Raw genomic sequence first — 12793 nt, 5'->3', positions numbered from 1 at the left:
GCATCAATAGAACTTTTGCATCACTATACTTCCAACCATTTAAATCCAATAAATAGAAGCACTAGAGACTGTTAAAGCACTGAATCAAATCCTTTTTATCTCGATGCATGTTTTTTGCATTGCTGTCTTCTACACTTTGTTCATCCTGAAACAACACTTCCTGCAATTGTCTTTCAGCAGACACACAAGTGACTGCACAGTCAATCGCGCTCTCTTTCTCGCGTGCACGCACCCACAGTCATCCCAGCCCTGTAACCCTCCGCCCCACCACCACCTCCCTCCTTCTCTCCCTTTCACAGAGCTTCTACCGCAAGGACAGCACCGGCAGAAAGTTTGACGGGCGGATGATAGGGCAGAGTGTCTTCTGTGAAAGAGAACATAAAGGGGATGTGATTAAACATGTGTGTTTGAGAAAGAGAGAGAGAGAGAGAGAAAGTGAGTTGAAAGTACAAGACACTGAAAAGTTAGAGGGCGCTCGTAGCGTCAAGCAGTTTGTCTGTGTGACTCCTTTCGTCAGTGCACGGCCGGGCTCCAGCTCTGCAGCACCACTCCCCTGTCAAAGCAGAGATATCTTCTCCCCAAGCACACACCGGGACGTCCTGCTGCTGCCTCGCTGATTGACTGGACTGCTGTCGGACAACGGAGGAAGCTCTCCCTGGACCGGTAGGATTTTGATCTCAGTTCTCATCTAATGGTTTTATTTGCTAAAGGACAGAAAGGTGCACAGTGTGAAAGCCAAGCAGAATTTTAGTGGGCGTAGTGTGTTTTGTGAAGACTTCACAAATATGGGCAGTTTTTGCTTTTCTTTTCAGATTTTGTATTGCTGGTAAGATTGTTGTTTTAAGACTCATCTTCACTTATCCTCCTGGGAAGCAGTCAGTTTTGGTTCTGTTCATCTTGGGAGAAGCGCTGGTTTATTCTGGACTCAGTTTTGCGGCTAATGCAAATGCCATAGAAATTACACAGATATGCTAAGTGGGGAAAGAAAGAAAGAAAGAAAAAAAAGAAGAAGCAAAGATTGTGGTGAGTAATAGACACACAGGCTTCTCTTTTTTCTGGTTTTATTTCTTTGGATTTTGTAAGTGCCGTTTCCCAGGATGGGTAAGAGTAGAAAATTGGAAGCAGAAACACCCACCCTGGGGAGCAAGTATGTCCACAAAAAGTAGTAAGAGAGTCAAGAAAAACAAGAAACAAAACTTGAGTCTACTGAAACAAGGGGTTAGATAGGCAGTGAGGTAGAGATGAAGTGGGAAGGAGTTGTGTTGACAGTCAGTGTAATTAAGTCGCTTTCCCATTGAGAACCTCTAGAATTGTATTTTAAATGCATCAGTCAGTGCAGCTCACACTTATTAAGCACTGGTTTCTCAAATATTAAATGCAGTTCCTTATATGCAATGCATTTTGTCCAAGGGTACATAATAAGAAAAAAACGTCATAAAAGTGTGTTTGCTGTACGTTATGTTTTGCTCTTCATCCCCTCTTCCTGGTTTGTCCGTACGCTACATAAAGGTTCCTGCACAAAACCTCTGCTGCCAACGTTTTGTCCCATTACATCAAACTTTTTTTGCTTTATTTTTGTTCTCCTATGTTGCTCTAATTTTAGGCAAGTTTATGAGGTTTCATAGCCCATAAATCAAACTTGTGTTCCGTGTCCATTACAAAAATCAGGGACTAGCAATAATAGCATGTTTTGTTTAGTTTGGGAAGTTTGTGCTTTGACATATTTCAAAACTCGTAAAACGTGCTGTTTTGTGTGGTCGTACATTTTCTGTTTTTATTGGGGTTGAATGAAGCAGAAATATTTGCAGATTTTATCTTTGGCATTTCGGCCATTTTAGCTGGTAATACAAGTAATTGATAGTTGCAGCTTTTAGGAGAACCCACTTCATAAAAAGTTTGAACCATTTCCAGGGAAGTAAGGAAAAATTAAAGATCAGTCTGGGCAGGCAAACTGAATGGGAAACATTATAATCTCGAGTGTTTCGTATTTCTGTCAGTAAAATAACTCATCAGACCTCATGTTTGTTTGACTGCTAAATGCTGAAGTTGAGAGAGCAACTCGTGCTTTTTTTCATTCTCAGACCACAGTTCCACCGTCCACACAGCGAAAACTGTTCAACATTATTGCAGCAGCAAAGTAACTGGACATTGAGGCCTGCAGGTTCACACAAACATTGTAAACATGATGACTCTTTCCATTTTGGGATGCTCATTAAGCCTGACCTCTCTGGTGCGTGTGATGCTGTTTGTTCACCCGACAGATACTAAATGATACGCGTCTGGATTTTATTTAGGGGTAACAGGAGATACAAAATGACAAAAGAGGCAGAACTGAAAAACACACCACAATGTTAAGATTTTTGAATTTAGTTTATTTTTTTGTTTCATTTTTTTTTACCAAAATGAATTAGCAGCTTTTGATCTATTAGCAATTTGTGCTTATAATGTAATCTGGTCTAGCAAACTGAAGTAAATTGCCTCACTGGTCATTATGTCTGCTGTAATCAGGTGAATGTTGCAAATATCAGGAAAGGTTGCAAACTGAAGTAAGGTCATAATAAGGAAGACCCTCCAAAAAATGACATTTTATCAGGTTGTAACTTGTAAATCTTTGGTTTCAATAACTTGGTTATCAGTATGATCTTGAAGAGCTTTACAGTAAGTGGATTAAAGCAGGAACAGCCCTTGTATCAAAGATATTTGATTTCCTTTACTTTTTTCTTCACTTTGACCCCTGGTGGATATGAGGATATTTCACCATCCTTAACCTGAATGCTAAATTTATAGCAGCTTGAGTGAAATCTCGCACTGTTGAGACTTTTGCGCCGCTGATGTATTAAATACCACATCTTAAACCTTTCATATCTGCACACATTGTTCTGCGCTCATGTGCTTCGTATACTTTTTCCACACAAGCTGTCACTGGAGAGTGAAGGCGTCGTAAAGCAGCACTTTCCAACATCACAGTCACTTTCCAGAGAAACCAGACGGGCGCTTTAGGCACTATCACTCCTCTCTGTGGTTAATCTTTGCTTTCGTGCTGGGAGCAGAAAGCCTGAAGAGGTTTCCCACTGCTATTCACAACCTCCAGCACCTTCGAGGTTCAAAGTCAGCATGCAGCTGCTACGCTGAGCTTAGTGAGACCTACCTAAACATACTCTAGATTTTTTTTGGTTTGTTTGGGTTTTTCTTTTTTACCATGCAGCGTTCTAGTGATGAAAGAAAGAAATGAACATTTCTGCTTTATGCATTTAGGCAAGGCGAGGGTCTTTCGGTTTTTAACTATTTCTACGCCATAAGTTTTATCCCACAGTGAAAATGAAAACTTCATGTGATTTCGCTTGTGAATTTCTGACAGAGATGTCTGAGACTTTGCTGTGAGTCACAGTTCCACAAACAGATGCGTTAATCGATGCTTCCAAGCATTACTAAATTGACTTGAAATGCCACTCAAAAGACTGAATTTCGACTCTTGCTGTAACTGCTCTGTACTTCACTTGACTTGACTAGTTTATTCAAAGACTCTAGTAGTGACTTCACTTTGATTTGCATTCTAAATGTTGACATAGACTGATTTTCTAAAGACTTCAGTCTCAGACCTGAACTACCTCTTGAAGACTTAAGACTTGACATGAACTTGAACTATGAAGACTGAAGACTTGATGTGGACAAACTTTAGAAACAAAACATCAATTCATCTTAAAAATTCAAGAATCCAGACTTGATGTGAACTTTAAAGATTTGGGATTTGACTCAAACCCTAAAGATTTACTCACACTTACAGACTAAATGCACTCTAACAACCAATCACTTAACTTGGAGTTGTGCTCTAAAGTCATATGAACAGAATTCAATTTGAGCTTTATACACTTGTGACTTTCCTTGTAAGACTCAAGACTTATTTAAAGTTTGCATTTAAACCTCTAAAGCTCCTGTTTTAGTGGTTTGTGACTTGCATTCATGTTCCAAAGACGTATAGCTTGACTTGGGAATTGAGAAATTTCTATCTCATCTGAGCTTTGGTGAAAGTAATCTGGAAAATCTATCCACAGTTTAAAACTCTGTCACAGCTGAGCATAATCTACTGTGAAAGAGTATGTGCAATATATGAGCCTGAGACATGGACAGAGTGGCTTATAGTCATTTGATCATGTTAGCTGTAGCATTTCTCTCAAACTGGTCTTTATTAAACTTCAACTAATTTCACAACATAAACCCTAAAATAACTAGAACGCTCTCCTAGTTAATTTCACTTCACCATTTTCATCATAATAACAGCACCTTAAGGAATATTCTTTAAGAAAAATACATTAACAAGAGTTATCTGAACATTCACATTCTGAACAATAGTACTTTTTTGAAAAATGTTTTATCTCAGACTTTTGGGCAGTTTATGAAGGTAACATGTACTTTGTCATTAGACCACTACTTGGTCTAATGACATTACTTTGTCTAATGACAAAACGGGTTTTCACCCATTTGTGAAAACCCGTTTCACAAATGGGTTTTGTGAAACGTGAAGTTACTTGACAAATATTAGCTTATGATACAAAAATGATACAAAAAAAAGAAAAGAAAATGTTATGTCAGGGCTTTTTTGAATTGGCAGTGACTAAACATCCTAACCAACACAATAATTAGAAAAACTGGCAGGTAAAATAAATTGCTTTAAGTTTGTTTTTACAGTTTTGAATCGTGTTAATATATGCTACTTATTGTTACAAATCTTATTACAATCATACCTTTTGTTCTTCTGCTTCTCTGTGTTCAGATAGTATTTTCCTGCTTCAGTTTATTTTGATTTTCGTTGCTTCCTGTTTTACATTGTGAACTTTTTCCGAGTTACTTGAGTCCCTTTTTACCCTCGCTGTTAACACGCCTGACCTTTGTTTACTGACTTCCACTCACCTGTTGTTTATATGGCTTTAGTTTCCTCAGCTTACATTCTGCCAGGCTTCCTTTGCTCACTGCCAGACCTTTGTGTCGGCTTCTTTTCCTGACTCCTATCTGCCAAGTTTTAGATTAGTCTGTGTTCAATGATTTATTTGGCTTCCTTTCTCCAGCAGTGCTGTTTGTTTCTTTGCTCCTTCAGTTGGATCAATACTGCATATAATTACCCCATGTCTGCAGCCTTCTGACTACTGTTTTGCCTTTAAATCCATCACCTTCACCTTGCTGCTTAACTTAAAACAGCTCTCATTTAATGTGATGGTCCTGCTGGGAAACCTCGCCTATACTGACATTCAACACATTCTTTACCGTTATAGTTCCCACCCAAGTCACCAAAAGTACAACAGCAGTTGCTCACAAAAACAAAGCTTTCCAGTAGTTCAAAGAATATAACAAAGAGTCAGAGCCATGCTACCCAATTTCAAGCCTCCCATGACACAAATCCAATAAGTTCTGATAGAATTTGAAAGAAGCAAATCCAATTTACTAAAACTCCACTCGTTAGAGTCAGTGTATATCCCCAAAAGTTGTTTGTCCAAGCCCTAAGTTTACTTAATACTGTGTTGAAAATCATTCTGATGTAGCTGACAACCAATAATACCTTGATGATCTCAACAACAGAAATCAGCCTAAAATGCTTCAAGATGCTGCTAAAATTACAGTGGTTTTTTGTTGTTGTTTATTTTTTAAAAAATTAGGTCAATTTGAGTGGAATAGTCTTTTAACTTGAAAATAAAATGATCAGAACAGAGAAGGGGAAAAAGTAAAAACAGGCACATCAAAGCTTTTCAGTTTCACAATGTTTGTACCTGCTGTAAATGTCCATGTTATTTCCACTTTCCAGAGTGCATATATGTGTCTGCGCGATAGGGTGACCCCCTGGACGTTAAAAAAGCACATTCTTGTTTATAGGTCTCTGGCTTCCACTGGTTGCCAGGAAATCTGTCCGACTGATAACTCCACACATTCCACACACATCCCAGTGATCTGCTGTGTCATTTCACTCATTGACCCCTCCAACATAATGCAAGTTATCCGCCCTAAACAGCTGTTATCAAGAAGTAGAGTTTTACCATTTCCACCCACAACATCCAAACACAACATATGTACTTCATGTAGATGAGAGTTTTCATCTACCTGATTTTGAATCTTATTTTCTTATATAGTTTGGTAAATGTTCCGCCCCCCCCCACACCTTCCTGCCCTATGCCTTAATAATTTTCATTCTCACCATATCTTTTCCTCGAGTGTTTTTTGTTTTTCTGGCAATCTGCCCTGCAACTGCTGCTCCCTCCATCACCGTATTGCCTGACTGCATTCTTCTCATTCCTACCGGCTTCCTGTGACTGGAAGAGCAGCGAGCCCCACTGGCCACAAGCCTCCACCTTGGAGTTCTACCCACATTAGGGAACATCTGTCATTTCTCTGCTTTTGGAAATTTATCAGGGAATCAAACTGCTTTGAGAGTCAACCACAGTATATTTTTTTCTCCAACAACCTGCCGATTAAATTCTCATTAAATGCGAGGTGAAAAGATGTGTTGAAGCCCCTTAATTTAAACTCTTTCTAGGGTATTTGTCATTGACCTCCGATCATGAGATACCAGATGACACACCCCCTGCGCCTTTTTTATATTTAATCACGTCACAGCCGCAAACTGGAATGTCATTTACAAAAGAAATTAGTTCATAAATTGAAGGAAAGTGATACATAGATTCAAACTTTTGTACAAATAAAAATCTAAATATTCTAGAGTGCATTTTTTACTTCTTGAATCTAAAAAAAAGCATGTCTAACAATTTTCCCTGAAAGTAATTAATAAATACAGCTCACCCACTGAAGAACAGACTTGATTTGAACATTGTTTCTATGTTCAAACCTCATTTAAACATGAGTCAATGTGCCTTTAAATCATAAAACGTTTGTCTACACTTAGACCATGTGCAAATTAGAAGTTTCTAAAACTTGGAAGAATTTAACAGGCCAAACTGAAATATAAAGAAAGCTCTGTTTGATTCAGTGTGAATGGTTCATCTTGATTATTTTTTCAGTTGTGATGTTGCAGAAACAAAATCAATGTGCAGAAACAGCATTTTCTTTGTAAAATGGAGCAAACAGGGGTAAATCTGTTCATAGTTGTGTTTTAGTGGTGGATGGAAATATTAATTTTGTACATCTGTCATGTAACTAAACTGATCAGGTCAGCATTAAACAGAGAAACAGCCAAGAAGCTCATGGCGACTGGAAAAGCTGCAGTGATACGCAGCTCAGCGGGGAGAATATGTGAACAGGACAACTTTCAGTTCTGCACTCCACAAATCTAAGCTTAATGGAAGAGCGGCAAGAAGAAAACCATTGTTTAAATAAATCTGAAATTTGCTACAAACCTTGTGAAGGACATGGGAAACAACAAAATACTCCTGCTGATAATACAACATAGTGGGGTTCTCTAGTGTTGTGGCTTATTGCAAATGCATGCCACACTTTTCAGCTTTTAGTACAATCTTTCTTCCACTTCACAGTTGCTTTCACAATAAAATGCACTATAAAATCTGTGATTGTAATGTGAGCAAATCTGAAATGCTGTAGATATTTTTTTAAGGCACTGCAAGCCTGCTTAATAAGTCCTTCAGACTCACTTCCATGCTGACCGATAATAATTTAATATAATTATGCATAATATTTTTGGATTTTGCTGCTAATTATGTTGTAAATGCAAGGTCTTGTTTTGACATGATTCACATGAATAATATGTTAGTTATGGCTCATAAAACCATAATAAATAAGCACATTAATTTTTAGTTGCGCTGTTTAATTTTTCAAGCAACGATGCTAAACTGTCTAATTTCGGGGAAGCATGCCATAATTTCAGAGGCAATCGTTTCCAGGCACTCTCTACATCTGCTGCTGGGAGAAGCACTGTGTCAAGAATGTGGAGTTTAAAGTGGAATGTTATGAAATTCAATTTGCTTGAACGTATCTCAAATTGTTCAGGCCACAGTCAACCCTGTGACTGTGAGATGGCCTGCCAAGAGTACAGGGGAAAACATACTCTGTTGTTGATGGTAGCTTCTTCTTACTTTTTAAAAAAAAAATTTAACCCATCCCACAAATTTCCCCTTAGGTAAACATTTTATCTCGGCAGCAATAAAAACCTACTGACTGCCTCAGTAGGCCAGGACCAAGTCTGGGTCACATGAAAAAAATGTCTACTTTGTTGGCTTTTAAAAGCGGCATTCACAGAGATCGGCTTATCTTTGTGGATCCGAAGATGCTGACTTTACTTGGCAGTTTGGTTTTGGCCACAAGCAGGGTGATGACTCTGAGACCTAATAAAATCTCAATTTGGAGGAGAACATGTGAGAATGGAAAATCGAGTGGAAATAGATTTTCTTGGACGGGTGTCTGTGCCCGACTTTATAAGCACATGTGATTGAAAACAGAACCTTCTTGTCCAGAGGGTTCACATGATGGTCAGATCTTCAAATTAAAATGCAATTTATTGAAGTTAGTGGAGGATAAACGACAAATAAAAAGCTTGGATGGATCTTAGAATTTGAGGCTGTCCTCTTGGCTTGACTAATTTCGCACAGGCCCCTGTGGTTTACCAAATTATTTTAATGGCCATATTTACATTTTTGGGCAGTCTGTTGCTGTCTTCTCATCACTCTCTGTAACGTTATTCCATCTGGTGCCATAGTGTTTTCCCTATTTCCCATAGGTTTCAATTCTAAACATAAGGGCTGCCCGGTTGAACATGTTAATATGCATTACAATCACAAATTTCAATGCATTTAATGTGCAAATTCTTAATCTACAGAAATCTTCAGTGTGGGTTGTATTTGTGTTTACTTTAATATCCCAGATAAAACCCAGTGCCACCAGTCAATAATAATAATAATAATAATATATTAGATTTAAACAGGGTTATAAAACACCTTTTATTTCAAAGCAGTTTTGCATAAGTACAATCCAAGTATTATCCAAGTGTTATTGTTATGGTGAATTGAGAGACTCCAAACTAAGACACTTAATTTGCTCATGAATCAAAGTCTAAAGTTAGTAATTGGGTTTACTTCAGTCATTGCAAGCCAGAGTTATTTTTGTAAAGATCTGTGGATTGTCACCAGTGACTCATTGTTTCATTTTCAGATCTTCCCTCCCAGAACTGGTATTTTTGCATACTTGGGAGGGTGACTGAGGTGCATGCAAATGTGTTTTCCTGTTTATTTAACATGACTACCAGTGATATCCAATAATAGCATTCACATTTTCATTGCAGAAACTGAACAGGGCTTGCCATCAATGGTGGATCTAATGTCTAAACAGATAATAAACTGAAAAAAAAAAACATTTTGCTACAAGTAAGACAGACAAAAGTGCCAAGAAAACGTCTGACTGTATTTAGTTTATTTTCTTTGTTGCTGCTTTTTGTACTTGATCACCTAGTTTTATTAGTATTTTTTGGATCAAAAAGAATGGCAGGTTTTTATGATACATCTCTACTAAGTGCTAAATTTGCAAGTTAACTTTTAGATTTCTATTCTCACAGATTGTTTTGTTAACAAACTCATTTTTAGAGCATTTTATTTTACAATAAAGTGTTACAAGAGTATCACCCCAGATCTAAAAAAAGTGAATAAAATATTTGGTCAAAGTTCCTAGTTAACTTATATCTAGTTTTGCACTATTATACCAAATATAAATTACAAAAATGCTTATGCCTGTAACACATATGTGTTTTTGTGCTTCGTCTTATTTGTACAACTATTTAATTTTTTAATTTATTACAATATGTTATTCACATTTGTTTTATCTTTACATTTGCTCTGTGTTCTCACTTATAGAAGACATCTAGCTGTATCACACTGTGTCAAATGTCTCTAAAAGATTCATAATCTAATTTCTCTTACTTCTTATAACCATTGCAGACATTGTTCTAAGTACATCCCTACTCCCTCTTCTCTTAATCCCATCTTTTTCCTCTCCAGAATTGACTCAAACTACTTTAAAATCTTCTTCTGAATCCAAACACGGAAAGCTTTTTTTTAGGTAATAAGGTGCATTTTGAATATCTTCCTCGTTTACAAAAATTCACTAATTTGGTTTCAATGAGAACTACTGTACAAACTTACAGATTTGTTGTCACTCAAAGCAGCTCTTCGGAGTTTAAATATTTATGAATATGACCCTTCATTGTTTTATTTAATAAGTCACTGTATACTAAAACACAACACAATAAACTTGTCGAGATCATATTTGCATAATAACAACTTGTACTTACTGGTTACAGTTACAACAGAAATGCATACATTTAAATTGTGGTTTGACATGAATATATTTTCAGTAAATTAGAGTACAACAAAGATTATGCAGCTTGGAAAAGTACACAATTTCCCGCCCTATTTTGTCAATTCAATCAATCAGTATCTCATTAATTCTATGCAGCAATTTTACTGTAGGCTGAATTTTTTTTTTAGTTTAATTGCAAACAAAAAAAAATCACTTGAATGGACAGGTGAATTTATATTACACTGCATAAAAACTTTTAATTTACGGATTTCTTTATTTGGAACTGTAATAAGTCAACATAGAATATAAGGTCTATTCTGCGTTTTAGGTTTTGCTGCAAATTTCCATAAGTGGAGAGATATCAGTACTATTAATAGATATTTATAATTAGAGCTAGGATATCTTGTTAGGCAGGATTCAATGCATCCACTTCTCAGCCAGATGTAAGATAAAGGTGAACACACACACGCTCGCGCGCGCGCGCACTGAGCATCCTAGCACCCAGATGAGTTCAGCAGCAGATGGAGCCCTAACACCAGCAGCTCTCGCAGATGAAAGTGAGACTTCCAGCGGGGTTTATGAGCAGTTTCGCCGCCGACAGGCTGTCAGAGCGAGCGAGGAAGAGACACATAAATGCACAGCAGCGCTCTGTGTCGGTGGATAGTAATTGTTCTGTTTCAGAGGTTCAGAGCAGGAGCTCCTCGCGCTGCAGCGGCTAGCCTACAGTAACAGCGGCGCGCGCTTTGGCGGTTGGAACGGCGCAGTAAACCGTCCGCTAACTGTTACTATAACGACCAGTTCATTAAGAACAACGTCCTCGAGGATGACAAGGACACGTTCACAGACGACGTGTACAACTGCTGTCTGATTTCCACCGGCTTTCCAGGCGACCTCATTTTAAAATGTGTCGCTTCTGAACTTCACAGCCTGAAAGGTAGGCATTGTATACACGCTAACATGCCCGGTAAACAACTTTCTAAGACTTCCTGTGAGAAAAAAAGCCAGCCCACTAGTAGTGGGCTGTTTTGCTGTCATCAGCGTGCCAACTACATTACCGGCTTCCCGTGAAGAGTGGGAAATGGGAATTTAAATGTAAGCTGAGCTCTAAACGCTAAATCAGCTGGAGTCATTTTGTACTATTTGTTTGTCTTATTAAGAGGACATGTACAGACAGGCTTTAGATTTGTAGCATATACAGTACATTGGACACATGGACACATAGTTGTGTTCAAACTTTTGGTCTGTACTGTATGTCACAACTGACTTAACAACTGCAACAAATGACTTACCAATAGTTGTTCACAAATTATGAAGTTTTTATGTTGATGTAGTGCTCTGTTGTGCAATAATGGTAATTGTAAGCACAATCAGAGGATGTAATTTTGAATAGTACTGTTTCCTCAGTCATAGTCAACCAGTGTTTCAGAATATCACTGAAAAGTTCTTTTAGAACATTACTTGAATTGAAAGCCATAGATATAGGTTTTTATTTTGATAATTTGATAGCTGCGTTTAACAGCTTCTCAGAAAGTACTATAATTCCTATAAAATCATTTAAAAAAAACAATAATGTTGTGCTATGGCCCAATCAATAATGGGAAGACAGCTGTCTTAATAGTTACACAACAGACTGTCACTGACATGCTCCACATGAGTCATTGATTAAGAAGCTGGGGTTTCAGGGTGCTGTATCCAATGTAAAGTTAAGTGGAAGGAAAACCTTTGGATATGCATATTTCTCTTGCTAATCCCTTCTAGAACCAGGGATGACCTCTTAAACATTTTACCCACTGTAAGGAGAAAAATGATTGTATTGTTGCTCATTTCCTTAGCAAATCATGGTCCAAGATTTTGAGTCATGATTTAGTTAGCCATGTTGTCTACTACTGTGTTATATTAAATTCAGAGACAGTGTAGCTGTTTGCCATCTACATTGCACACTTTCCTCTCCTGACAATTTTCATGTTGATGCTAATTTCATTTTCCAATATGACCTTCCACCTGTCCACATTGTGAGAAGTTGGTTAAACCAGTACCTGGTTTAATGATCACTGGTATCACTATGCTAAAGTGATTGATAAGCATGGCTGGGCTAATATGCAATAGAGAACCTATTGGATATTGCCATGAGACACCAGAGCCATGAAAACTAGCTAAGGATCACTATAAAAGTGATAGCAGCACAACTCAGTAGTGCCTCAGGCTGATTGTTTCCATGTCACAGCGTACTGATGCAGTACTTCATGCAACAAGAGCACAGATGAAAATAAGACATACAAATGGTTTGAACAACTTGGCTCATAATTTGCATTTATTAAGTAAGAAGAAAGACACACAGACATGCTGTGGGTTAAGTGAGCATGGATATCATGATTTGTGTACTGGTACAAAATGTTAGTAAGAAGGAAGAAAACTGCAACGTACAAACAGATTATACAAGGGTTGTGTATCCTTTCTAGCACGAAAGTTTTAGAAACCAGTTAAACTTGTTTGTGAAAAAAGCAGTAGTAAAACTCCAGAAATGCCTGTGCTTTTTAGTTTTGGTGTGCTG

General features: G+C 37.7%; 1 protein-coding gene across 3 annotated transcripts in view; it reads left to right on the top strand.

The window, feature by feature from the left end:
- The first annotated feature begins 293 nt into the window (after positions 1-293).
- Positions 294-12793, top strand: part of LOC116710473 (histone deacetylase 7-like) — a 53058-nt gene continuing 40558 nt past the window's right edge. For 2 of the 3 annotated variants that reach the window (XM_032549541.1, XM_032549539.1), the window contains exon 1: positions 294-663. The gene's annotated coding sequence lies outside the window, so the exon portion shown is untranslated. Of the gene's footprint in view, positions 664-10789; positions 11177-12793 lie in introns of those variants that run through there. The other variant, XM_032549540.1, reaches the window with a different exon arrangement.

This window comes from Xiphophorus hellerii, chromosome 20 (genome assembly GCF_003331165.1).
Source record: "Xiphophorus hellerii strain 12219 chromosome 20, Xiphophorus_hellerii-4.1, whole genome shotgun sequence".
In the NCBI taxonomy this organism is placed as follows: domain Eukaryota; kingdom Metazoa; phylum Chordata; class Actinopteri; order Cyprinodontiformes; family Poeciliidae; genus Xiphophorus; species Xiphophorus hellerii.
The sequence above is the reverse complement of the archived record's forward strand: the minus strand, read 5'-3'. Positions and strand labels throughout refer to the sequence as shown.